At 42.0% G+C, this 27,647-nt stretch overlaps 1 protein-coding gene across 7 annotated transcripts in view; it reads right to left on the bottom strand.

The window, feature by feature from the left end:
• THRB (thyroid hormone receptor beta) overlaps positions 1-23,924 on the bottom strand; it is a 157,209-nt gene extending 133,285 nt beyond the window's left edge. For 4 of the 7 annotated variants that reach the window (XM_048301941.1, XM_048301931.1, XM_048301909.1 and 1 more), the window contains exon 1: positions 23,119-23,388. The gene's annotated coding sequence lies outside the window, so the exon portion shown is untranslated. Of the gene's footprint in view, positions 1-23,118; positions 23,389-23,843 lie in introns of those variants that run through there. The other 3 variants (XM_048301974.1, XM_048301951.1, XM_048301920.1) reach the window with 3 other exon arrangements.
• Between the last annotated feature and the right edge of the window lie 3,723 nt (positions 23,925-27,647).

Here is a 27,647-nt window from a genome sequence, read left to right as displayed (position 1 = left end):
ATCTAATGGGGGCAACATACGGTGAACTGCTCTGTAGCACATTAACTGCTTTGAGTCTAGGATTTTTTTTGTTACATTTCTTTCTTCTGTTTTTTTTCTACCTGTATGGCACATGCCCTCATTTAAATCCTATGTACAGCATGTGTCCCAGTAAATTGTCCCAGTGCAGTCCAGAACTGTGGCACAGACTGCATGATTTGAGCAAGAAATGTCCTTAAGATCTGCATACATTTTGAAAGCTAAGAAAAATACCCAAAGAATAAATAAAATGGAAATCTGACATTTGAAAGTCAGTGGAAGCAAGCTTAAAGGGAGTATTTATTTCTTCTTATTTACGGTACTCTAAAGATTTTAAGGTGTGTTATACATCAACGCTGCATAATCATCAGGCCCACAATTCTGCTGGGAAGTGTTTTTTAAATGGCAGTTTTGGTTGCCTATATGAAACAGACAATGAAATAAAAACAGGTATTTCTAAAAAAGGGCTTTGGTAAATGTCTCCCTGTCGCCAGTATATAGAGCAAAAAGTTTCAGTGAAACTGAGTTATATTTCATTAGTGTCTGCAGCTGCCTAACTTCTCTTCATCTCCTTTGGAGCAGTGGTGGAAAACATTGTTACTGACAATGACATCATTTGCTAGTGATAACCAACTATGACTAAATTTAAAACGTTGAATCAAGGGTTTCTGGCTAAGGTAACAGGAAAAAAGCCTTAAGGAATCATTTGCTTTATTTTCTGGAGCTAAGGTGAAGCATGCTGAAGCTCCAGCAGTTTTTTTGAAAGGTGGAATAGGGCTAAACTCCAATTAAGAGACAAACTGACAGAGTAAGATATTTGCTTAGGAGTTAAATAGTAATGTATCAAAGCAAATCCATTGGATTTGCCTTTTGTGTTTATTTCTACCAAAGGAAACCAGAACAAAAAAAAATCTATCAAAGTATTCCAATTCAAAACTGGATTCATGCACATTGAAAACCTTGGAATGCACAACTAGCAGACAAGGGGAAAGTGGTATTTTCCCCACTTTGGATGCTCCATAAAAAAGGCTTCATTTACACTTCTGTATTTTTAGAAAGATGGTGGTATTTGCTTGTTTCTTCCAGTATATCACAGATAGTACTCAGCTACTGGGTTTATGAGGTACTTGCAATTGTAACTCAACAGACAAATCCTTTGTTATAAAGAGAGAACAAATAATGGGGATTTACAAAGCTGTAATTATACTGAGAGGGTTTATGTGCAAGGATGTATTAAAAGAAATACTATAAGCAAAATAATTTTTTTAAAAAAAAATCCTCTGAGCATTATCACCACTTATAGTAAGGGATATTTTACCATAAAAGGGATTTTAAATGCATATCATTCCTAAAGGATGCCCACAGACTCTGCCAAGCTCTCCTACGTAGGCTGAAGTTGGTAGCATATACCTGTTTTACGGTTAGCAAATGATGATGAACAAGCAGAGCAAACTTTGAGCCCAAAACAAATCACACTAAAGGCAGATGATGTACTCCAGCAACCAGCCAAAGCATGTCAGCTGCTGCAAGCCTTGGCAGTGAGTGGGAAGCAGAGACCGAGGTGGTGTGCCATCCCCAGCAGCCGCACAGGTGGTTGCATGACAGGCACGAGCAGAGCCACGGAGCGAGACGTCCAGCCCGGCTCCAGATCAGGCTCCTGTAGGGACACCAGCACGTGAGTGACACCCCTTCGGTAACACACCACCAAGGACAAAGACCATATTCTTGCCTTTGCTCTGGTCCATCTGGTCATGAAAGGCACTTGGACACAGGAGCAGGATGCCCTAAACTATGGGGGATGCAGGCAGTATTTTGGATCTCCTGTTTCACCAGCAGCTTGCTGAGGACAGGTGTTCCCAGTACACCAGAGACCTGTGGCTGGTTGCACAGCATTCCCCAGGAGACCCACTCCAGATACAGCTGTGCCCTGAGGATGCTTTTGAAGCTGGCTGCCAGCCAGCTTGTCCTAACAGGAAACACAGAAGCAAAGAGGACTGCAAGCATCCCACTATCTGTATTAAAGATGATGATAGGTTTCACTTCAATATATTCCATGAGCAGAACATAGCTGAGAAGTTATTTTACTATATGATGCACATTTTTTTATTTAGTAATGGCCACCACAGTTTCTACTCTTGTTAACTCAGAATGATTTCTACATCTCCTCACAGTAAAACATTGAGCTGGGAATAACAAAGTCAAAATATTTTATATAAATTTAATCTGATATCGTTTTGACCTTACTGGCTTTTTGGTAAACTGAAATGGGAGAATCTGACCGTTATTTAAGAAAATATAGAAAATAAATTGGAATTACTTTCCCAAACCTCTTCTCTAAGATCAGTGATTCATTTTCCTAGTTTAGATTTTTAAAATAATTGATTACTGCTATCAGTAACATTCAATTCTGTATTGGATTTTTAAGGTTACACTTGAACACATCAGAACTGTTGCTAGGGCAATGTATGACCAAAAAAAATCCACTACTTTATTATTAATTGCTTTTATGGAGGCAGGCACTATGATTAATTAGATGGTCAAGGGGATTCCAGATCCATGCAAAATACATCAGTTGCACTAGTAATATGTTTCCCCTTATTTTTTTAAACATACTAATTACAATGCTTTGACTTTTGGCATGGGTCCCTGAACTGAGCTGCAGGAAGGCAGTACGACAGGGAGGAATAAAGTGGTAGGAGGCACTTGGAGCAAACCCAAGGTGCAAGGGGGCTGAGTGGTGCCAATTTGACTGGAGGGAGGAATGGGCAGCATCATCTCTACTATCCTTCCACATCAGCATAGAGCTGGTGGTGATAGGAGGTGCTCAAAGCCTGCTGCAGAGGAGAGAGACAGGGAAAATAGGGGACAGAGGCAGAGGCTCATAGTCTTCCATCTTGATCCCTCTGATGTATGATTCCATGGCCATAGGAAATATTAAGACACAAAACATTCTACTTTCTCTCTTATCAATTTCATTCAGAAAACGTTTTCATACTTGTTTAGTTCCCTATTTAAAAGGAAGGAGTTCAAGAAGTGCTTGAACAATGCTTTCAGGCACATGGTGTGATTTTTGGGGCTGTCCTCTACAGGGCCAGGAGCTGGACTCCATGATCTTTGTGAGTCCCTTCCAGCTCAGGATATTCTGTGATTCTATGACAAAGCAAGTAAATATAATAGCTAAGCTACAATGGATTAGAAATCCACACTTTCAATTTTACAAACCAGAAGAGCTTTTGCTACATATAATATTTCAACTTTGGTGTTTGACCCTGAAATTAGGAAAAAAAAATCTATGATTTTTGTATTTGGGATCAGTCATAGGGACTACGTAATGGAAAAACTCTATAATTTTCTGAACCATTATTTTATTTTGTTCTCTCGTGGTTCCAATTGTTCATTGTTAATTAGATCCATTCACAACAACTCATTGTGCAAAAGGCATACTCTGTTTTAATCAAAATCTTGGACAGCATTTTGGATGGCATCTTTAAAAACTTGGACAGAACACTCTGCAGTTTCCTCACCGATGAGGAATCAAAATTATTAACTATGAATGCATCTTCCATGGGATGCTGACACTTATTATCAGGTTATTTTGATTCTTGTTTCATGGAACTATTTTAGATTTCCTTCTGTTTTGTACCTGCTTTCTTCACTCAGAACAGTAGTGAATTGAAAACCTGACCCATAGGACACATCCATGGTGAACTCCTAAGTAATTTTTTCATTTCCATTTTCTGCCATGAAGAAAGTGATCCTATAAACACAAAATGTGACTGACAGTCTCACCTATTTGAAATCAGATCATTTTATTTCTAACATTCAAATTATTTTCCCCATTGTTTTAGCAGTTAAGAGAAATGGCCAGTGTTTGGGAATGAAACACACCAGCAAGCTCACGCTCATGGACTGTCTTCATAGATGTATTTTGGTGACAAGGTTCAGATTATCCTCACAGGTAGTTACTGATGACAAAAATCTGGAAAATGTTTCCTTGGCAGAAATAAACACAGCACACCACTTTTATCTATCAATATATAAATTGTCATTCGATGAAACTTTTGATTTTGGTGCTGCTGTTTCAAGAAGCCTTGCTAGGTTTTACATCTTGCTCCGTAAGATTAAGTTATTTCTTTTATGTCAGGCCACTTAGCAACTTCCTTCCTACTGTCTCCCCTCACCAGAGCCCCATGGAATCACAGACTGACAAACTCAGTCTTGCTTAATCATCTGTGTAGCAGCTTCATCACCAAGGAGAAGCAAAAAAGGAGAAAGTAGCATTGTTTATCATGTTTGTTGGCACATGACAATGGGATTGAGCACACTTTCACAAGTCTGCTGATGACACCAAGCTGTGTGGTATGGTTGACACACTGGAGGGAAGAGATGCCAGAGGGACCCTGACAGGCTTGAGAGCTGGGCCTGCGCAGAACTCCTCAAGTTCAACAAGGCCAAGTGCAAGGCCCTGCACCTGTGTCAGTGTAGTACCAAGCTCAAATATAGGCTGGGTGGAGAAAGGATTGAGAGCAGCCCTGAGGAGAGACTTGGAGGTGTTGGTGGATGAAGAACTGGACATGACCCAGCAATGTGCACTCACAGCCCAGAAAGCCAATTGTGTCCCGGGCTGCATCCAAAGCAGCGTGGCCAGCAAGGCTAGGCAGGTGATTCTCCCCCTCTGCTCTGCTCTGGTGAGACCCCACCTGGAGTGCTGTGTACAGTTCTGGAGCCCTCAACATAACAAAGACTTGGACCTGTTGGAGTGAGTCCAGAGGAGGCCATGAAGATGATAAGAGAGCTGGAGAACCTCTCCAATAAAGACAGGTTGAGGGAGTTGAGGTTGTTCAGTCTGAAGAAGAGAAGGCTCTGGGATGACCTTGGAGCACCTTCCAGCACCTAAAGGGAGCCTACAAGAGAGCTGGAGAGGGACTTTTTACAAGGACATGCAGTGACAGGATAAGGCAGAATGGCTTTAAATGGAAGTAAGTAGGCTTAGGTAAGATATTAGGAGGGAATTCTTTACTATGAGGATGGTGAGGCACTGGAGCAGGTTTTCCAGAGAAGTTCTGGATGCCCCAACCTTGGACACATTCAAGGCAAGGCTGGATGAGGCTTTGAGCAACCTATTCAAGTGGAAGGTGTCTCTGACCACAGCAGGCCCTTTCCAACCCAAACCATTCTATGATTCTGTGAAATAGCCACAAAATCAGTGTTGTAAGGGCTATAAAGAGAAAATTACAGAGGATTCTTAACTGCAGTATATAAAATAGCAAAATCTCACATGCTGTCTAGCCATCAGTTATTCCTGCTATTATTCCTCCTATTCCTGCTAGCCTTCCCCTTGCAGGCAATAATAATACAATTGTTTTATAATAAATGACACTATATCATAAATTATAGTATCATCACATTGTACTATGTAATCACAGATAGATGTAAAAATCTGTTTGATTTTAATCTTTAACTTTTTAAAACTATGAAAAGCTTTCAAACACAGTGTGGAGGGAAAGTAATAAGCTCAGTTTGCACATACAAGAGGTGATTTTGGATGCCTGGGCATTTCTCTGGCCAACTGAAATGTCTTTAATAGAACCTTGTTTCCAGTAAAAACTGAATACCATCTTTCAGATGGTTTAGGTTATGCACTCTAAAACGGCCTTATGCCAAATCATGAGTCACATTTGAAAATTTAAGATCCTGTATCTAGTATCAAAACCCAGCAAAAAAATTAATTCCTCAACTCTTATCAGAGTAGCACCATATTTTGGAGAAAATGAAAGATCACTTTGGTTGGTTTCTTTCCTAAAACAAAACAAAACACAATAGCCAAGGTTTTCAACCGGCCAGTTAAAAACAAACAAATAAACAAACACAAAAATAAGCCTCTTTCTTAAATGGAGGAAAAATTATTTTAGATTGCTCACAAATTAAACAATTTCTGCCTGCACTTTAGAAGAAAAATCATAATAGCAATGACAAAAGCTTGTCTCCTTTTTCGACATGGCACATAATGCTACGTCAGCCCATTTCAAGCACTGTGCCTCTAAAAGTTTAAACTAAACATATCCTATTTCTACCACTGAATATAAATGCTAAGGATCAAAATTCCCCAAAATTTGCCTAGTAAAATTAGCATAACTAGCAGTTTGCCTGCACAATACTTGAAGAATTGACATTCAAAACTCTTAAAATTCTGCTTTGCCCTGAGAAAAGACACTGAAAAGCAGAGACTGATGGAACAGCAGCCTGCTTCCTTGTCACACAACTTTTATATCCGTAATTCCAGGCAAGTTTTGCAAAGTAACTCACAGACATAGAGTTTCAGGGGAAAAAGTTCAACATAGCTGAAACTGTGTTGGTTGGATGCTACAGCACGACAGACAGCAGCTCTTTATGCCAGCACAGCAGGAAAAAAAACTCAATTGCTTTTAATAGACAGGCATTTAGTGCAACTAGTATAATCTGGAGTGACATTTTCTCCTATTACGTAAGCTGAAAGCTAAACTTGTGCTTCTATACAGTATATTGCCTATGTTCAACACACTGCCTTATCAGCTTTCTCTCCATTTTTAAGGCATTTTAGTAGCAAAGAAGGGGGGATTTATCACATCTTTCAGATCCCTTCTTAATATACTATTTTCTTCCATTCTGTGTTCATGTTGCCACACAGACAGGCTTCAACAGGAACTGTTCTTTGTTTAATTAGCACTGTTCATACTCTATATCTAAAAACCTCTCTGAGAATTTTAACTATCCACAGAAAATAATTTAAAAGGTAAAGAAAAATCCAGGAAATTCAAAGAAAATAAGAAATTAAAAGAAAAAAAAGACCAAAGAAAAGATGGAATTTAAAAACCCAAGGGCAGTCAATCCATTTTACCAGCATCATTCCCTAACACCTCTTTTTCAAAAGAGGAAAAGCAAGGAAATGGGTAGTTAGAGACATCACCATTTTTATATCCCAGGCATCTTCCAGAATGTGCGAACATCTACCTTCGCAACAGCAATTATCCTTGACAAGATTTTCAGAATGGCACCCAGCAGCAGCCTTAGAGAGATCAGGAACTGCCCACAGAAAGAGCAAAACAGATAATGACAGACTTGCTCTGCTTAAACAGGAGTTTATGACTCCAAGATACTTAAATTAATAATTCTTTCCCAATCTTTCTGTCCATCTAGCTACTGTTACTCACCTCTGTGCTGCTCCTGGATAAAGCTGGTATCTTAATCAGTAACCCTTTCAAGATAGTCAGCTCCGATAGACTGACTTGGTTTTAATGATTTTGATAGACAAATAAAGCTGTCTAAGTGCTAAGGAGTCTGCATATTTAAGATTCAGTTATTGAAGAAGCAAGTGATTAAAATCTAGTGGGTTTGCAAGACAAGTTCATAATACAACATAATACAACACGTAGCATCAAAAGGCCTCACCAGCCAGACATCTGAATACCAGAAGGAGACACAAGGCATAAAAGAAATCAAACCTTCAAAAACAGCGTACCAAATTGATTAGGCAACACTGGAAGAATGAGTCTTACAAGAGACGCTTTACTGTGTGTATGTGCCAAACACGTTTATGATTTCTCTTAAAAGACCTATCTTGCCTTATCCTGGTAGTACCAGATAGCTCACGTCCCACCTGCCTTCCAAAAAACTGTGTATCCCACAATAAACAACACTGCCTCCATTAGAAGAATGTTCCTTCCAGGTACATATCAGCTCCTGAAAAAGTACTAGAAATGTCCTACCCTGACGTTTTCAGAGCTGCATCATGAGCAGGAATCTCTGACTTTCCCAATCTGAAGCAGGAGCATCCAGCATCTATGCACAGACAACACTGCACAGCTTGTTGGACTACCTATGGGTGCGAGAGAGGTGCTGACCACTCACCCAGCTCTACAGACCACGAGATCTACAGTCTGTAGATCTCCCCATCTCACTCAGAACTGCACATCTGCTGAACCATGCCACTGATGCTACCCTGTGCATCTGACAGAAAGCCTCCTCCACGTGAAGCCTTCTGCTGGGAGCACCGAGGGGAATGTAAGGCAGCAGCAGGCACAGCTCTAGCTCACAGAGCATGACAGGGTGCTGTGCTCAGGAGGTACCAATACCGAGCTTTCTCCTGCCACAAAACCCTCCTGCAGACAGTATAGAGCCCATGAGTGCCCCTGTGAGCCATCCAGACACAGGATCAGAAAAAAAGTTTCGAAAAGCCTTACAAGAGAACAGAAATCTATGAAACTGCTGACAGACTCAGAAACCTCAAGATGCTCATGCAGGGAGCAGTGACTGGAATTTCAAATATAAAATATACAATCTACCCTATACCAGACAATGCTCTTTGTTTTCTATTGAAATTTAGTACAGGGGCTGAGAAGACTTCCTATGCCCACTAGCTGGAGAGGGCTATGAAACCAGCAGTGGCCCATGCTCTGCCCTTTTTCAGAAAATAGATGCTGAATGAGACAAGCAATGAGAAAAAACAACCTTAAGTTCAGCACAAAGGAATCTTTTTCCTCATTACAGCACAAAAAACACATGGCAGGGGTGTATTTCCATTTAGTTTTCTTTGTGTTGGTTGCTTCTTTTATTTCAGACTGGTGTTGAGCTGGTGAGGCTGACAGCCATTTTCATTCACTTGGCAGAGCCCAGCTGCAGGTAAAGTCTTCACATCATGACAGCACTGCTAACATTTTCCCTCTAATTATTTTTGCTCAGTATTCTATTCTCCAGGTCAAAAAGGAAGGAAGAGCTTCAAACACTTAGAAGAGATGCCTCCTTCTAAAAAGAATTATCCAGAAAAACTGCAATTCAGAATTAATAAAGCCTCATGTCTTTTCTACAGAGGTTTTTTGAGTCCTATATGCAGAGGAGAGTTTTTCATTTATCAGGCAGCAGAAAGGGAAGGGCTTTCTACCAGGTGATTTTGAAATTCTTGGTCAAAGGTTAACTTGGTTTTTAACTTCAAAGTACAGAAAAACTGGGAGGTTGAAAGAATACAGTGAAGCTTCAGAGAGATATTACCAACCTGAAACCAGGCTATGAAGGCACGTAAAGCTGCCTTCTGTGCTACACCTTTCCTTGCTCTTGGTTTCATTGGCAGTTCCTAAGAAGGGAAAAGGCAAAGTCCATTTGGAAAAGTTTAAAATATAATCATATTTTTCTGGCTGGCAGCACCAAAGGTGGAAAGGCAGTTTCACTAATTAGGATCTGAACTTCTGCTTCGACTTCAGGTTTTCATAATGTTACTAGATATTTTAAAATATGGTACTCATTCATTGCAGGGTGCAGCACCCGCAGGGCAGTGAGTAATGGTTATACTCTTGCTTCAGTACTGGCAGCAGCATGTTGGACTGGAAAATGAACCTCTATTTCCTATCTATTTTTATAATCAGTTTATCTACCATCTCCTTAATTCTTACCCCCATAAGCACACTAGAAACAAAACATTTAAGTCTCAGTACTATACTGAAAGACATTCACAACCCTGCCATTGACAGCTCACCAGCGACACTGACTTGTAACTGAGGACAGCATTTGGCCCCAACCAGTAGTCTGTATGAAAAATTCATGAGCTAAATCTTTTCAGTTCTTTTATAAATAGGAGACAAAATGAGGGAGTCATCACTTAGTCAGCCAGGGAATGATTCAAAATCCAAACCTAGGATATCATGTTAAGGAAAGTAACTGGTAATAGATACAAAGTATATTTTTTCCCCCATAGCAGGAAAAAGGACAAAATTAAGTTGTTCTATTTCATGCCTTTTTTTTCTGTTGCTTCCATTAATTGAAAATGTATACAATACCAACTAAACATAGCAGTAAGTTATCGGACACAAAATAGAAATCTCTAGTATTATATGAGTAGACACATTTTGCTGCAGCCCTGAAGTCATACATGTTACTGAGTTCTGGTTTATTTGCAAGCTTTCCTGTTTCTCTAAACACAAACATTGCTTCTGTATTTTGTGACTAGCTCTATATTATGAGGTGATATTAGCTGAGGAGGTGACAGCTGGCAGGAACTTTTGAATGGAAGGGTCTCTTTTTAACTGATACACACAAAGCTCTGTATTAGCTCTCACAAGATGCACTGTTTACTAAAGATGATTACCCACGAGTAAATAATGAGTCATGATATCCTTAAAAAAGCAAACACACAGAGTTAAAGAATAATTTCTAACACGGGTAAACAGACAGCACTGAAAATTGAACCACTTAGGTGCATTTGTCCTAATTAAGTGTTTAAAAACCAGAGAAGCTATAGAAAATAGCCATAATTACATAAAAAAATATATCAGAAGATCTTTAAAAGACTGTATCTCTTTTCATATGACTGTAAAGCACCATTTACAGACATACAAATACGTAAATGCAGTCTTCAATATATGCAGGTACAAAAGGAAAAGGGATTTTTATTTGGACAACACAACACAAACAAACCATGGTATTTTGTCATTCTTGATGGATTATTACTCTATCCTTACAAACAATTCAGACCAAACATACTGGAATTTAGGCAAGAAAGCAGCACTGCAAATTTAACACCATAATTATAACAGGGATGCAATCTGCTCATTTTTATTATATGTTATCAGATGACTTCCTAGCACTTTGGAAATTTCACGTCAGGAAATTCATCTCCAAACAATCACCAACTGGTGAAAGAGTCTCTTCCTTCATTATTGCTACTTCCATATGCATCTTATTTCTAATGCCACCTTACACATTTCTAAAATCACCACTAGGCTCCAAAAGTTCCTCAGGGCAGTATGATGACAGAATGAAGATTATGAAAAATAGGCTTACGCCATGTCCACTATTCATCTGTAAGGATTTTGCCTAAAACAGTTTGCTCCCAGTCATTCTGCAGAGCCACCCAGACACCTGTGAAGTTCATCAGCAGTTTTAGAAGGCAAATTAAAAGGAATCTAGTGATCCTTATGACTTTTCAGCAGCTGAGAGTGGTGGCTCTGGAGTAACAAGAGTTAAAGACCATAAACATACTCTACTGGAACTGTGACTTTTCTTTTAATCTTCTGAAATGTTTCCTTGTAAGGACTAAACTAGAACAAGCTGGATTCTTTAAAAAAAAAAAAAAAAAATTAAGAACAATAAGGAATTATGTGAATATAGGAAAAACCGAGCTGGTTTTTTGAGATTATGTGATTTTAAATCACAAGTTTCTTGAAAGCTGTTGTAACATTTTAAAGAGCATTTTTTTGAGAAGAAACAGACAGCCAGTGAGATGGCCAACCACAGCATGGATCTCACAACCTGCCCTGCAAGTTTTCTAAATTACAGACACACTTCTGAATCAGGGTCGCATATAACCTGCAATTCTGCAAGGTCCTCCTCCTTTTCTGGCTCACTAGTGATTGTTAAGATCACTGAAAAGGCACCGAGTAGCTTTAGCTGCCAATGTTCATAATAAGAGAGATGGCACTTCTTCCCTGACAATCCACAAACCTTAAAATACTACCAAAAAGAAAAGGAAAAGGAGAAAAGATCACTGCAATCAGAGCACTTCAACTAGAATAAAGACTCCTTTAGGGCACTTTAACTTCCAGTCTGAAGCTTAAAGGGAAAATTAAATAAAATCTAAAATGTCACACAGTGCTTACAAGACCACATATGCTTACTTTCAGCAAATACCACTGAAACCTATTTTTGCTGTACATTGCTTTATATTATTGCATATTTTTAACGACAGAAAAATATTACACTTAAATAAGGAAATACTTCCATGTATTTTCCTTTTTCCTTTCCATGATGTAAATGGCCCATATTCTCAGTGTTGTTACACTAGAGTTAAATTAGGTCAAAGGCATTTAGTGTTCAAAACCAGGACATGTCACTACTACCACAAATGATCATACAAGAGGGGACTTCAGTAGCTGGCTATTCCTCATTCTCCCAAAGTCTTCTTGTTCTGTAATACACAGCTGCCAGTGCTTTACACAACTTAATTCCTATCGAGCACTTCCAGGGTGATAATACCATCACACACGGACCAAAGTCTAGTAAGCAGATCCCCTTGTTAAAATTTTAAAAACCCTCACTTTTTGCCATTACATTTTACCAATACTTTCAGACAATACTGACATGGTCACTAACAGATATATACAGACACTTTGCAGTCTTTGCTAATGTAATTTTCGTTTCACGCTCTATTATTTTTCCAAATCCTGCCTGAACTCTTTCCTGTTTAATCTCTTCTGGTTAGGAAAAAAAAGAATAAATAATGAGCAGTACACAAAAGGAAATGCAGCGTTCTAGGACTGGGCTTGTGTGAACTACAGGAAAATGGTACAAAACTGAGAAGAGCTGGGATAGCTGTAGCATGATGTCATGACCTCTGTTTACAGCCACAAATTACATCAGCAAAGTGACAGTTTCTGAGTGACCCTGCATTGCTTAATTTTCTCTCTCTTTTTTACCACTACTGTGCCTGTCTTTGCTTTACCAACTCTAGTTACTTCCTCCAGTTCGATAACGGTCTAAACAAACATGTACTTCTCCTACACGTCCAAGCAGAAGACCCAATTTTACTGTCAACACAGCCAGATCAAAGGAGCTAACCTGTTATGGAAACAGCAAGGCCAACACCCTAATAATGCCCCAATTCCTTCTGTTAACCAAAGAGATAAAATTATTCTTAATTAACAATGTGTAATTCAGCAGAAACATAACTTGAATGTAAGTGTTGACAGAAAGTGAAATTCATTGACTCAAAAATACAATGCATTTACTCCCAGAAATTCAGCTACTGATCTACAAAATGCTCAAAAGACACAAAAATACGTGCTGTGCTGCACATCCAGAGATAACAGAACAGTACACTATCTTAATTCAGTAGGTTTTGCTCTGTTTGTTGAATTACATAATGCTGATTAGAGGACATTAGCTTGGATTACAAAGGGAAGAGCATTAATTGCATTCAATACTGCTGGCTAACTGACATATAAGACTATAAGGAGCCTTGAGTTTTCACAAACATTCATCAAGTTTTTCATAAGGATATCAGTAAACAAGAAATGCAACAATATTCAACAATGAGATTTCACATTACAACAGAAAAAGAAAAAAAACAAAACAAAACCAAAATCTAAGGTAAAGGTCTGAAGAAGAACACATAAGAGCATGGTATAAATTTAATCCCCAAATCAAGATATTAGAGTTGCCATATACACAGATGCATATGGCTGGGTATACTGATTCCAAATTTAGCACTGTAGATAAAATTACTTCCATCTTAAAAACACCCTGTAAGCAGATCACTTTGCTCACAAAACTGCTGAGCTTTGGAAAACAGTAGGCTTGCATCACCTACCTTTATTTCTGCCTTTCTTGATTCTCCAGCCGCAATAGCCACTGAAGACAATCTCATTAAGTTTTGTTTTGGAGTCCTGACCCCTGACTTCAAACGTTGCAGGAAGATGTGCATTTATTAAACATACATAAGGTTGACTGAATTTCAAAAATCATTGTTGGGATCATAGCCTTTTCTTTCTGACATATCACTTCTGGGCACTACTTAAGGTCATAATCTGCCTGTGATACTCACAAAGACTTTTTCACGTGGAAATGAGGCAGTAATTCCACCTCTTTGATATTACTAAAAAGGTAGGTTGTTCACCACTAGGAACATCATTGCAGAAAACACATCCAGGTAAACTAACAGTATAGTACCACAAAGACTGCTGGCATCTGCTGGCTATAACTTAGTAACTCAAATTTACTATGCTGAGACAGAACATAAAAGGTGTGATACCAGACATCATTTTTTTCTGACTCAAAATGCATCCACCAAAAAAAGCAAAAAGCATGCAACAAACACGAATCCCCAAAGACTATCCTCAATACAGATAAACTCAGCAAAAGTTAAGCGTTTAAACTGTAACTTCTGATCTGCCCATCTGCTTTCCCCACTTTGCCCTGCTCTCCAGATGGGAAAACAGGTGAGGTCTTGAATTACTCATATGTAGCTCTGTAGTTTTGCCCACACCCTTCTTCCTGTTACACCATCACCCAAGTGTTGTGAAATTTGGAGCTCCTAACAGAGATTGCAGATCATAACTTCACACAGCAATAGGTAAAGCTCAGTCCTATTCTATCACATGCCTTGCAACATCTGCCAGGTTGAATCTCTCAAATTCTTCCTGCCTAAAGCTCTTTCTGGGTTTAAATATTTCTTCTCTTAAAGAAGAAAAAAAATGACACTGAGGTTTCCACGATCCTAATTTGCAAATTGTTTCAAGCTCTTTTAGATTAGATTACCTTCCAAAGCAAACACAGTAATGCCATACTACTCTCATTTCCCAAACACAGACGGCCTTAAGACTGTGCAGGGCTCACAGTGCCTTTGCTTCTTTCAGCTGCCCATTTTCACACAAATGGCTTTCATTGACTCCAGGAGATCTTTGAAAAAGTACAGGATGTTCCACTCATCCAGAGCTATTTAAAGGAGCAAGACCTAAAGAAATATTGACAAGATTAGGCATGATGTATCAGGAAGCACTTTGCAACAAAACATTAAAAAAGAAACTTAGACTGTAGATTTGATCTTGTAGATCTGGGCTTCAGTGGTAAAGGTCTCCCTTTGCATATCTTTCTTGCACTATCAAATAATTAATTCAGCTGCAGACTCATGATCATCAAAACGGAATACAGCTATATTTATACAGACACACTTTGAAGAGGCTGAGCTCAAGTTATAACTTGGCTTGGAGCTGAACTTCACAAAGAGCAGTCCAAGCTTTTTGTCTTACTGCACACTGTGCTTGTACAGCCAGCAAGCAATATCCTCTCAGCAACTCAATTCCCCTTTTCCTTCTATCTCCAACATAAATTGCTGATAAACCTTCCTGCTAGTCCTAAGCTAAGAAAATGAAGTATGTCAAAAATATTGAGAAATAGAATTTTTTCAGGAAAAAGGCAGCCTGCAGTGTTGTTGCAAAACACAGGTTAAACCAATGTGAACTTATATTACAGACATGAATTTCTAGCTGCCATTTGTGGATGAGATCCATCTATGAGCAAAGGTAAAGAGATGTCTGCTACACACCTGGCTGCCAGCCAGTGTCCACACTGGTCCCCACAGGGCTGCCTTATGAGTAGGTGTAGCAGTAATGGGAGAGGGAATATTACTTGAGTTCAGGTTTTGTGGCAGCAATTCCGCCACCTTCTTGCTTTCAGAACTTGGGTTTCTTGCTAGAGACACATAACCCTAGAAAGAGATCTCTGAAAAAGCACTGGGAGCCAAACTGGACAGCAAAGGTCAAGGGAGAGGGGAGGGCAAAGGCTCACAGAGTAGTCTGCTTATGTAAATTTGGCTTTTTACACTTACATTCCTATGAGCAAAGTATAATCAGAAAATTACTACTGAACAGCAGGCAAGTCCTGGCTCCTTTTAAAGCCTGTGATTCTTCCTATGGGATCAAAGGCAATGATCCTGAGAATTGTCCTCATATGTGCAAAGGTGAGAGCATGAATTCTCTTAAGTTTTAAGTAAGCTCGTAACTCTGATCTGTGCATGGAAAATGCATTTAGAGTACCTTTTAAAGTTACAGAGATGCTTCAGTTGTGTGTGTAGACAGAAGCAATATTATTTGCTCTGCTAATTTGGTATGAATTCATAGTATATTTTTTTTACTCTCCTGAATTTATTATGGACAAGCCTGACAGACCAGCTTAATTTGAAAGTGTGCTCTACACTTTCCATTGAATGAATCTATCTTAAATTATTTTGTATTTCACTCAGCTCTAACAAAGTGAACTGGAATTCTCTTTCAAAGCCTTTTCAGAAAGTTTCAGTCAAGGAATGCCTGAGGCTGGTCTGGACCTGCAGGCTGTCCAGTCCACCACCCTGCTCAATCAAGCAGGGTCACCTGGAGCAGGTTGCCCTGGACCATGTCCACCTGTTTTTTTAGTGTCTCTGAGGATGGAGATGCCACAACATCTCTGGGCAACCTGTACAAAGAGTCTTGCTATTTCTACAGAAGTAGCAAAGGAAATGTTTGGGGTTGGGCTTTTTTATATACACAAAATTTTAAATTCTTTTTCTTCCAACTACTTGAATTCTATTCCTTGGAACAGAACTTGTAACTTGGCAAGAAAGGACCTTATGACAAGGATGAATTCTGCTGTCCCTGTGAAAATAAAATCTAGTCAGAAAGGAAAAATGGGGGAGAGGGGCTTGCTTAAGTTTATTTGTGCTTCACAAACATTTGTTGTAGTACTTGGAAAAAAAACATGTTCCATCCAGGTTCTTGAATTTACCAGCTATCAGGAATTTCAGAAGATGCGAAGACATCTGAAAACAGAAGGGAGCACACTCTATATACATAGGGTTTTCCATGTACATGGCTTCATGCAAGGAAAGTGGCACTGGAGAGAAGCCACTGCAGAGCCAAAGCAAGGAGACTTATCCATGTCAGTGCAGGTAGGATGGAGAGATGAGGATGGCTAGCTCAGGGAACAGCTCTATAGAGACAGTATGACCAGAGCCCTCCCTCCCTCGGGAATTACAGAATCCAGCACTTTCTTTCCCCAGGTCATGCTACTCCCACTCGTGCCTAACCTCCAAGCACAAAAAGCACTTCCCAAAACTAAGAGAGTGCTTTGATATGAGGCCTCTTGAAGAGATAACAGCAGAAGATCCTTCTGCCTCACAAAACACACTCCCACCATCCTCCCACCACTGGAAAGTCACGGCCAGAATGGCTGCAAGCACATTCCCCGCATCCTACCGTGAGAGTGGCAGCGGGTGAGATTCATCTTCCCTGGGCAGAGGATGAAAGCAAACAGGCTTCCTAGGAGACCTGACTATCAGAGCAGTCTCTGGGTTCTCCCAGAGTTCAATGCAAATGAAGACAGCTGCCATCAAGATGGTATCTTGTGCAAGAACCTACTCGGCAAGAAAGAAGGCTTCATGCATTTCAGAGGCTACAGAGCCTATCACCATTTTTGTCCAAGTCTCACAGCACGTGTCAGTGCTCACACACACACGCAGCAGAACTGCCAGGTAGGGGTGCAAGGGAGGGAGATGCCAAATGGCAGTGGGACTGGGGATAAAGAAAAACCCCAAAGAACTCAATACTCAGTAACTCAGAAAGTCAGGAAGGCATAAGCACAGCTTCTGGCCAACACAATGGCAAGCAGGACTCTCGTCATTGGCGTATCCCTTCTGGTGGCAAGAAGGCCCCGTAAGAAGGAATCAGGTGTATGGCAGCTGCCTTCAACATCGGCCAGATTCAGCAACTGGAGCAACTGACAGGACATTCTAAGAGGAAAGAAGGTCAAGGATGCTATCTCTATGCATAAGACTCTTCAGAAAAACAAAAGGTCTCTAGGATCCCTCTCCCATTTCTGGCAAAGGAGAAAAGTGTGAGGTGTCTGAGGCATGGGACTGGGGGCAGGGGAAACAGGACAAGCAAGAGAAATAGAGCCAAAGAGTTCGCAACAATTGAATGTGAAGCTGGGTAATCAGGTTAGATACCTTCATGGTGCAGAGGTGATTTTCAACTCAAAATTCGCAATAACCAGTGACAAACTACTGTCACACATGTATAACTCACAGGCAAGGACCACATGCTCACAATATCCTACATAACCAATTGCATACCCTGTGATCTGATCCCAAGTTTCCTGGTTTCAAATAAAGTTAAGAGGAAGTGTAGTTTTCAAGGATGACTATTATTACATAGGGTTAAGCACCCTGAAAAGTGAAGCAATACCATTCATGGACTCTAAACCTTAGTTACCTGCATACATTCAAAGACACCTGAATTAAGGCTGCATATCAAACCCTAATTCTGGTATTTCTTCTCCTTTCTTTAACCTTAATAATCAGCAACTTCTGCAGTTGAATAGTTGATCCAAGTCCCTCTGGCCAAAGCTGTTTTATTCTGGTCACACAGAGGATTTCAATAAACTAAATCACTTCAGTAAGTCACATCAGTGACTCAGGCATAACACAAAATATATGCAGTTCAGCACTGCATAGGAAGCAATCTGTGTTCCAGATATATTTTTCTCTGTATTGGTAGAAATAAAACTATATTTTAATATTTAGAAAAAGTAATTATTTTGCTTTAAAAATTAAATTTGTCACAAATACACTACAGAGGAATATTCTTTTAACTCATATGTGCATGGTCATGTATATTCTGGATTTACACGGATACAACTCTGTACAGACTCTTTCCCAGTTTATCTAACTGGATAATGCATTTCACCTTATCTTTTTTTAATGAGAAAAAATGCAGTATAGAAGGTAAGACACCTAAGTTGTAAAAGAAGGCTCAAGATAAACCCTTCAATTTCCTGAAGTGAGGAACAAAGTTATTTTAAGCCTTATACATAAATGCTACAGCTCATAATTATACTTTGAGGCACCTTGCACACAAACATGCCACGTTTTTTTAAAAGATGTATGAAATATTAAAAATAAAACAGAGCTGGGGACAAGTTAATAAATCATGGGAATAAAACTATTTTAATGTAAAGCTAGAAAACAGTATAATGTCACATGAAGGCAATCCTACCTGTCAAAAGGTGCAAGAAGGTAGGCAAATGGACCAGGAATATTTTGTGCTAAAGGTCAGAGGAAAAAAACAACACTAAAGAAGAAATATCTGCAATTCATTTGCGCTCATTCTTTCCACTGGTAGGAAACCAAGCAGCAGCAGCAGCACTCCATACCTGCCAAAGTACAGCTGGGCTGGAGCACATGGCAAAGAGCTGGCACAGCAGAATCAAGAGAAACAATGGAAAATCATGAGTGGGAGGTGTGGAGTTAAGAGGATACTTAAGGGGGCAAAGGTGCAAGACCAAGTCAGTGGAAGAAAGATGTGAAGGTCTACAAATGAAAACATAAGAAAGGAAAAGGCCCATAGTTCAAGAACACTGTACAGCTGTAGATAATGAGAGCAAACATGACACTTGACTCAAGGAAGCCAACTTGCAACGGTGATGGAATCAGCTCTTCTTAACCACAGAAGAATATTTTTCTTGTGAATGTTTTGAAAATGGTTTATCCATATGCATGTCACTAAGATATCAGTTAGTGAGCAATTGTTCAAGGACCCAACTACACTTATGTAGTTGACAGATACTTCTGGTTTTCGTCAAAGAGCTCCTTTATTTTCCTACCACAGCTGTTGCAAAGCACATCTTACTGTCAAGCAACATTGGTGCTGTACCTGCGGCATGCAGTTCATGCCAACCAACTCCCACGAAGTATTAAAGAAGACACTCAAGCATCAGCATCAAAATAGGGAAAAAAAGTTAGCAGGTGAGCAGAATGAACCCAAGATAAAACAGAAATCATTGTGTATGCATACATACAAGCCATTTGGTTCTACATGTACCAACTTCACTCCGTCCAGTAGAAGAAAGACTTACATGTGGGTTGACTTTAAATTCACTCGATGAGACATTGATCTTCTTGCTCTGTTTTCTACCTTACTATTAGGAGCTTGATAATCAGTCATTTTATTTCTTCCAATGGAAAAACAGAACCCTAATTTATTGGGTTAGGTTCACCAGAGGACATAGAACAGTTCCGTAGTCCAGAATGATCACACTGCTCTCATGCATGTAATCTAATTATAATATAAGAGTATTTGCCCTTTTAGCTCACCGGTAAAAATTATTACAGCTTCTCTATATTTAAGACACTTGAGGATATAAAGTATTTCTTTTAAACTATGGTTTAATCTTTTATTCTTTCACTAGTTCACTAGTTTCACAGGATATTTAATTTCTAATAAGATAGAGTTAGAGTAAGATTAGAGTAAAATGAGAATTTTTATGACCAAAAGCATTCAAAATTGAATACTCATGTTAACTTTTGTGTTTCAAATAAGCATTTTATTTGCTTTCAATTTCCTCCTCTCTAGTTGCAGGCTTACATGCACTTTGGCAGTGTGACCATGCATTGAAAAGGTTAACAACAGAACCAACTTTCCCAACCAGTCTTTTTACTTGCATTGTCCCCCTACCATGACCATGCTTAAATTAAGTAGTTGTGATGGATAATGGAAGAAATCTCATTCACGTGTTGTGAATTAAATGAGAGAAACAACTTATGCAAGACTCAATTAGTTTATTCAAAATGTCCTCTTGGACCACATACAACTGATGGAATAACATAGAATTAAAGGAATACAATTCTTTAATCTTTACACAAAAATTTATAGTCTGCCCTTGATTTTAATGACGAAGGTTCTCATAACACATGCACTGTTTTTTTAGTTATCCCTGTACAATACATAAAATCCTAGCTCATCCCTAAGAAGGGAGATTATTTCTTCACTGCACCATTAATGACAAGTTTAAAAAATGCCAGCAGCAGTACTGCCACACTAGTGGCCACGTGAATTATTCTGCTACCTTTTTTGATGGGATAAATTAAGCCAAGCAGATCCCTGGACTCAGACTTCCTCACCTACCCAGAGGTCTTCCTTCAGTTAAGCAGATAGAAGGAAAGCTCCTTGGTGACTTGGCAGAATTCTGCTGTCATACACCTGAAGAGCTACTGAACAGCTTTTATTTATTTACTTAAATGGGGCCATGCAGGAGAGAATCTAGGACTACATATATAGCCATTTCTGATATTTGGAAAGAAGGGAACAAAGATGAACTGTGGAAATATTAGGACAATCCTTCCTGATTGATCCTCTGACCCTTTCTGACAGAAAATTCACACATTAAGATCCTGACCATAATCTCTGGAAACCCATGGCATGGATGTGCTGCCTCAGTCCCTGCAGGTAGGTGGAGAGTGCCTCAGCACTATCTCCACCTTTCCTCCAGAGGCCAGATCCTCATGTGATTTGGAAATCCCACAGGAAAAGGGACAAGAGGGAGAAAATATGCAGCTCTGCACTGCTACCCTACACCTTGCAGTACAGCTCTGCTTTCTGCCATGACGGCCATCTCTCATTTAAGAGCAAATTAGTTTGGTTGGGAAAATTAGCACTTTCCAAATCCTAGAAGGAAATCCAAGGCATGAGGGCTCACCGTAATTGTGCTTTTCCTGCCTTCCTTCATCTCAGCCTATTTACCTGAGCTTCTTTCACATGCATGCCTCTTTTGCCTTCTTTAACTTTTTGTAATAAGCAAACCCCAAATCAGTAAACCAGAATATGATGGTGGAGAGATAATGAGCTCCAGAATTTCCTTTTCCAAGGAGCCAAAATTCCTGGTCTCACCCTTCCGGTGGTAAATGAGATTCTTGCTGGAGGACGTCCTGCCTCAAATCAGGTGGGTTTTTTTGAGGTTTCATCCCCTGACTCTCTTCCAAATGGAATCAAATTTCAAGACAGGCTGCACTAGACAATAAACTCTGACAAACTTCCATGATTTAAGTTTAGCAGTCCTTCTCCTCCCTACTGTCTCTTGGCTGGGGTTTTACAAATAGCCAAGAGGAAAAATCATGCTCATCATCAACAACAGGGAAGCCAGGAGAGGATATACGCCTGCCACAGGTATGTGTTATTCTGCAAGCTTTTTCACAGAACACTAGTATCTGTTATCACTAACAACTTTCTCCCCTTCACATTTGTAAGAAAAAAAACCCCAAAAGGCAGCAAACAACCACATACTGAACAAGGGAAGCACAACACGCACATCAGAGAAAGCATGTCTTATGACTTCAGATGTCCCACTAGTCTTTGAAAGCTCTTTGAAAAATACCTGAAGAAACCCATCTTCAGGGTAAGCAGCCTTCAACAAAGCATTTTCACTTTTTCCAAAATCCCCCGTGTCATCCTGACGTAATAGGAAGCGATCAGATAATAAAGTTAATGCTGTAGCATATAAGAGAGTGAACAAAAACACCACCACTTTCTACTGAGCAGAAGAACATTCTCACAAAGAGATAGTACACAAAATAATTGACTCTACATAATGACTTGGATATGCAAAGCATTTTGAAAGGACTAAAAAATTTGGCGTAGCCATGATGTCCTCAACACCAACTCATACAAGACGTTATCCAAAACCAGCAAAAATCAATGGCAGATTTTCCATCAACTCTAACAGACTTTGGTTTGAGCCTCTTCAGCTCTGAAAATCAGAGTTCACACAGTTAAAAGCAGATGAAAACCACAGCTAAATCCTGCCTTTTCCAACATGGAGCCATAAGACGTTTGAATTTCCATCCAGCAGCAGTGCCCTCGGTTTCACAACTGGTATGTCAGGACTAGATTATTCCATCATTAGCAAGTAACAATGGAACACACCAGCTCATCCAAAGGTCACCAATTCAAATAAATTGGAAGAAGGCTGAGACTAATTTAAGGGTCCTGGGACTAATATGAAGGGTGATTTCATGCCAGTTAGTAGAAAAGGAAAAAAAAAGCCCTGTGAGGAAGGAAGGAGGCATACACAGTTTCACAAAACTTTTGTTGTTATTGTGCCTTAAACAGCTGTTCTATGAGAAAGTGAAGGGCTATACTTTCCAGTGATTTACTCCAGCTTCTTCTCTTTAAAAAAAAGGCTGTACATTCATATAGCTGTATTATTTAGGGTTCAAAGTAAGGGAGAGAACTCAAGCCTCTCTGTGAGGCAATACAACTAACCAATGCAAGTGCACTGATTATGGTAAAGTCTCCTGAAGATTACCTTGTCATTACTGAAATTTCTTAAAAAAGAGCAAACCCTTTGCTCTGTTGTTTTGGTTTTTCTACTCAAATGTTTATTCTGAAGGGAAAACAGGAACCAGAAAATCTAGTAAATTGTCTCAACACACAAGTAGTACTGAACTGTAAAAGGAAAACAAACCATTTTTATAAAAATATCCAGTCTATCAATTATGCAAACATATATTTACCACAGACTAAGTTTTGTAAATAAATACTAAATATGTTACTATAACTAGCAGATGGCTCCGTTCAAATGCACGATTTTTGTGTTAAAATACTAAAGGGAACACGGGTTATACTATAGGAAAAAAGTCCCGTTTGCCTTCCTGGTAAGACCTGGTATTTATTACAGCGTTTTTAACCTGTGTTTTGCCTTCCTCCATCCGGATCACAGGAGGGTAAACAAGGTTTTTGGGGACCACGGGGCTATGGGGCTCCTACCACTCACCAGAACAGGTGCGATCCTTCCTTCCCACCGGCAATTGGCTTCATAGGGCTGACAATTTTCCCTTTTTCATTTTACTCGTACGCTGCCTGATCAATCCACCCACTACAGCTTCCAAACCTTCCTCGTCTATATTTAGTTAACAATTAACACATTTGGCTTTTTAACTTCGCGGATTTCTGTTGTTGTTGTTGTCGTCGCCGCCGCTTTAGAAAGTCAAATAGAAAACTTCAATGGATAAACTCTTAACGGGGAAATACCACCTATGCTGCAAACATAAATAAATCAGGAAGCGCCGGCAGCCGCGCACGTCGCCGCTCCCCCCGCCCGGCCCCGCCGCCCCCCGCGGTGATGAATACCGCCGGTGCCGCGGCTCCGTCCCTGCCCTCCCCGCCGGGCCGCGCCGCCGCTCGCCCCCCGCCGCCCCCGGATGCTGCTGCGGGCGGGCGGCGCCCCGACGGGCCGGCGGAGCTCTCTCCCCGACAGCGTTTGCGCGCTGCTGCCGCCGCTCTCCCCACCGGTGACGGCTAAATATAGTGAGCGGCCGGGGAGCGCGGCTCGGCTCCCCCGCGCCCGCCCCGCAGTGCCGGCAGGACGGCGGGCAGCGCGGCGATCCCCGGGGGCGCTCCGGGACGCCAACCTGCGGAGCCGGCACCCCCTGCTCGCCCACGCCCGCGGTCGGGCGCGCTGCCCGCCGAGCGGCAGCCCGGGTGACTCGGGTGACTTACCGGCGGAGCGGAGTGGCCGCGCCTGCCCCGCGCCGCTCGCCGCCCGTCCGGGCGCGGTGCGGTGCCTCTCGCCGCGTCCCTCCCGCCAGCCGCCGTCTGGCTGCGGACGTGACCTGGATTCCCCCCGCCTGCGCCGCCGCCTCCCGCGGGGCCGCGCACACGCCGCGCCGCGCTGCGCCCCCCCGGCCCGGCCCGGCCCGGCCCCGCCCGCCCCGCCGCTGCCGCCACCGCTCACCTCCGGCCGCGGCGACCCGACCCGCCTCGCCTCGCCTCCCCGCCGCCCCGAGCGACGCGCGGCGGAGCAGAGCCCAGCGCCGCGTTACGCAACGCGCCCCGCGGCCCCTCCGCGCCGCGGAGAGGGTCGCCGGGAGGCGGGCGCGGGGCGGAGGGAAACCGCGGCGGAGCCGGAGCCGAAACCGCCCCCGGCGGCCACTTGTAGCGCCGCTGGAGCCGGGATCCCCCCGGCTGTGCCGCGGCCCCGCGGGCGGTGCCCGGCGGGGGGGGCCCCGGGGCGCAGCCGAGTGACCGCTTCGCCCCAGGGGCTCGGGCGGCGAGGTGCGGGCACGGCGAGCGGCTGCGGGCGGCGGGGGAGCCGCTGCGCGGGGACCGCGGCGCTTTTCTGCTTCGAATATTAAACTCCAGTGCCCGTGGGTCGTCCTGTCAGAAGCACACGGGCACGGGAAAGGAGGAGGATTCCCCGAGGTCTGAGGCCGAAGGCAGCGGCTCCCGCTAGCAACTGTGCCGCGCCTCAGCCTCTGGAGTGGACAGCCAGGGCAGCCGCCGCTCTGCGCAAACACAAAGTCAAAGGGCTTGTTGATGGCACGTCCTGCATCCGGCTGGATTGTCCCGCTGTTGGCTCACATGCTTTTCTCATGGGCTTTAACAGACACGCCCTGCTGCGAGGCCTCTATCCCAAGGGTGCGGGCAGCCCCGGTGGCTGCTGGCGGCTGGCAGTTCCCTCTCTGCAGGGATGCCCAGTGGGAGCTCTCCCCTTGCCCCCACATCCCTGAGCTTGGGGAACCAAGGGGTGAGGGCGTGAGAGCAGGTCGGCTACCCACCTGCCCTCCTGACAGCTGATCCATGCAGGAGTCAGCAGGAATGAGGTGGCTGTAACCAGCACACTGGCTGTGACAGGAAAATGAAGACTGATGGGCCTCTGGGCTACAAAACCGGGGTAAATTTGGTCTCAGAAACATGATCACCATACCTCAGGCCAGCGCAAATGCTACTCCTTGCTCTTAGCAAGGCAAGCAGGTCTGGGAGGCTGTGGGTTTCCTGGCCTTCAGTCACGCTCAGAAGAGTGTGCTCAGAAAAGGATGACAGTACATCCCCACCACCCATCTCTAATTCATGAGGCAGGGAGAGCAAGGAAGAAGTACCCAGAGTCTCATCAACAGCTATCAGCTTGAGCGAGTAAGATGGCGTCTGAAGTAACAGGCATGAAAGCAATAGCTACTTGAAAGAATAAGATCAGTTTGTTTTTCCTTAAGGAATTACAGGAATATTAAAGCCTTCTTGCAGTTATAAATCATTTAATGCAAATCATTTAATCCAAACAGAATTTTTACAGGCTCATGAGGCTCACTCATTTTGCCAAGAGTGAGTCATGTACAAATAAAATGAAACCAACAAAGAAAAGAGCTCTCATACCATGTGTATGTGGGTGATCCTTTGAAAAACTTGTAATTATTTTTTTAACTCTACCACAGCCAGGAAGACAGGTTTGCAAAGCGAGAGCAAACCTTGATAGCTGTAGCCCATCCACATGTACTTTTTCCTTCACCCAGAAAGTAGCACAACAGGTCCCTTGTCAGGCTGAGGACAGCAATGGCTGTCTAATGTATCAGCAGTCCCTCAAATGCCGTGCTGACATACTAAGGCTTTTCAAAAAAATGAAAATAATGTTAAGTGATTAGTACTTAGTAAAAGAATGCAGTAGGCAGTTAATCCCTCACTTATGGGTTAGTTAAGGACTTGAGTTAGACTTCATTCTTCACTCCCCATGTCATAAATATGTACTGCTAAACACAGAGCACAGCATGAGCCAGTGGGGTGGTGATGCACTGCTCTGAAATGACTAAAATGCAGGGACACAAAGCCATGTGACAGTGAGAACGGGAGCCTTAAAATGTGTCATCAGCCCCATCGAATGAAACTGACACAGGACACCATTCACTGATGGCAACAGCAAATATTTGTGGGTACTGGAGAGGTACAGCCTCCTACTATATTCTGATGCCAATTCCCTGCATCTTTTGGAATAGATACGTCTAAGTATCTCAAAGTGTTCCTCTAGCCACCTACTTCGCATGAGGACAGACGCTCCTGGGTCCTCACATGACCACAGTTTCCCTTCCATCTGCTTAGGCAGAAGATGATGCTTGCATAAGAAATGTAAATCCTCAGATTGGGAAATCCAGGACCCTAAGCCTTCTGTGACTTTCACTATCAATGGCACCCCCAGTGCCTGAAGCGCCACTCCTGTCTGGCAAAAAGAGAGGTCCTGTCATTCTCTTCGAGTTTCAGGGATGTGCTGTGGCTACCATGCATTCACATAAATTATTTTCTTAGCAGCCATGAAATGCAGGTTCAATACAACTGCAGGACATGTCAAAGAGCCTCTGAAACCCTGCAGTATCTGTGCTGCCTGAGCTGGAGCCGGCTCTAAAGAGGGAGGGAGGAGCAGAGGGAGGCAGCATATAGTTAGTACCAGGAAAGTAGTGACAGCATTTTCCTCTGCTCTGAGAAGCAAAGTTCAGGTCATGTACAGGCACAATTTCCCACTGCATCAGTTATGCACAGGCCGTGACTTCCTTCAGAAATGCAGGAGTCAGAAACTTGCCTTCAACTGAAAAGCAACCTAACACTGACCTCATCAAATGCCTGGTAGCTGGACTTGGAGCGCCTAGGATGTAATCCAGCTCTGAGATGAGCTGGAAGAGAATCTGTACACCTTTCAGGGCATAACGCTCTTGTCAATGAAACAGTATCCTTTCTTTTGCATTTTAACACAACTTAACATCGTACTTTGGTGGATTTCAGCTTTTTATCCTTTATTGCTCTCAATTTACTTTTCCTTCTAAGTAATTTTTGTCTGGCTTTCACACCTCAGGGCTCGGCAAGCAGGAATCGTTTCCTTGGGCTCTCTAATGGTAATGGATGTTGTGCATCTGACATCAGCTGCCAGATTTCCTTGTTACTAGTTGGTTTGTTTTGCCCTACAGATCTTTGATTTTAGAGTGGTTGTTTGGCACATCAGTTCTGATACAAATGACTTGGTGTTTTTCTCAGAAGTACTACACACCTCATCTATTCCTTTTTGAATTTGCTTGTACACAAGCAGGCAGAGGGCACAGGCAAGGAAACGTGCTAAGCTGAATCACTTGACCACCTAGCACACATTATCTGGTGGACAGGAGACCCTCTAATCACTTTCTGAAGGAGAGTCTTACAAGACACATGGGTTTTATTTGCAATTTCACTGGCCTCTTACTTCCTGAGTACTACAGTGCATGAGGACACGGTGATTAAAGATGAAAACAATCATGGTAAAGCAGCAGTTTAAAAATTACTCCAGTCTGCTGATTAAATGAAAACTTCACCTTTTGGCAGACAAAGAGAATCCAAAACATTTTGTTTTAAAAGTGTTAAAAGGAATGTGAAAATCAGGAAGCATACATGCCCCTTTTCATTTTTAGACTACCAGGAGTGAGTCAGCACAGCAGGAAAGCATCCTGTGTCCCTCTTTAAACGATGGATAAGCAGTACTTATACACACAACAAAACTGATGGACAGTACATGAC

This window comes from Corvus hawaiiensis, chromosome 1 (assembly GCF_020740725.1).
Source record: "Corvus hawaiiensis isolate bCorHaw1 chromosome 1, bCorHaw1.pri.cur, whole genome shotgun sequence".
Classification (NCBI taxonomy): domain Eukaryota; kingdom Metazoa; phylum Chordata; class Aves; order Passeriformes; family Corvidae; genus Corvus; species Corvus hawaiiensis.
Note: the sequence above shows the minus strand (reverse complement) of the source record. Positions and strands in the feature narration are given on the sequence as shown.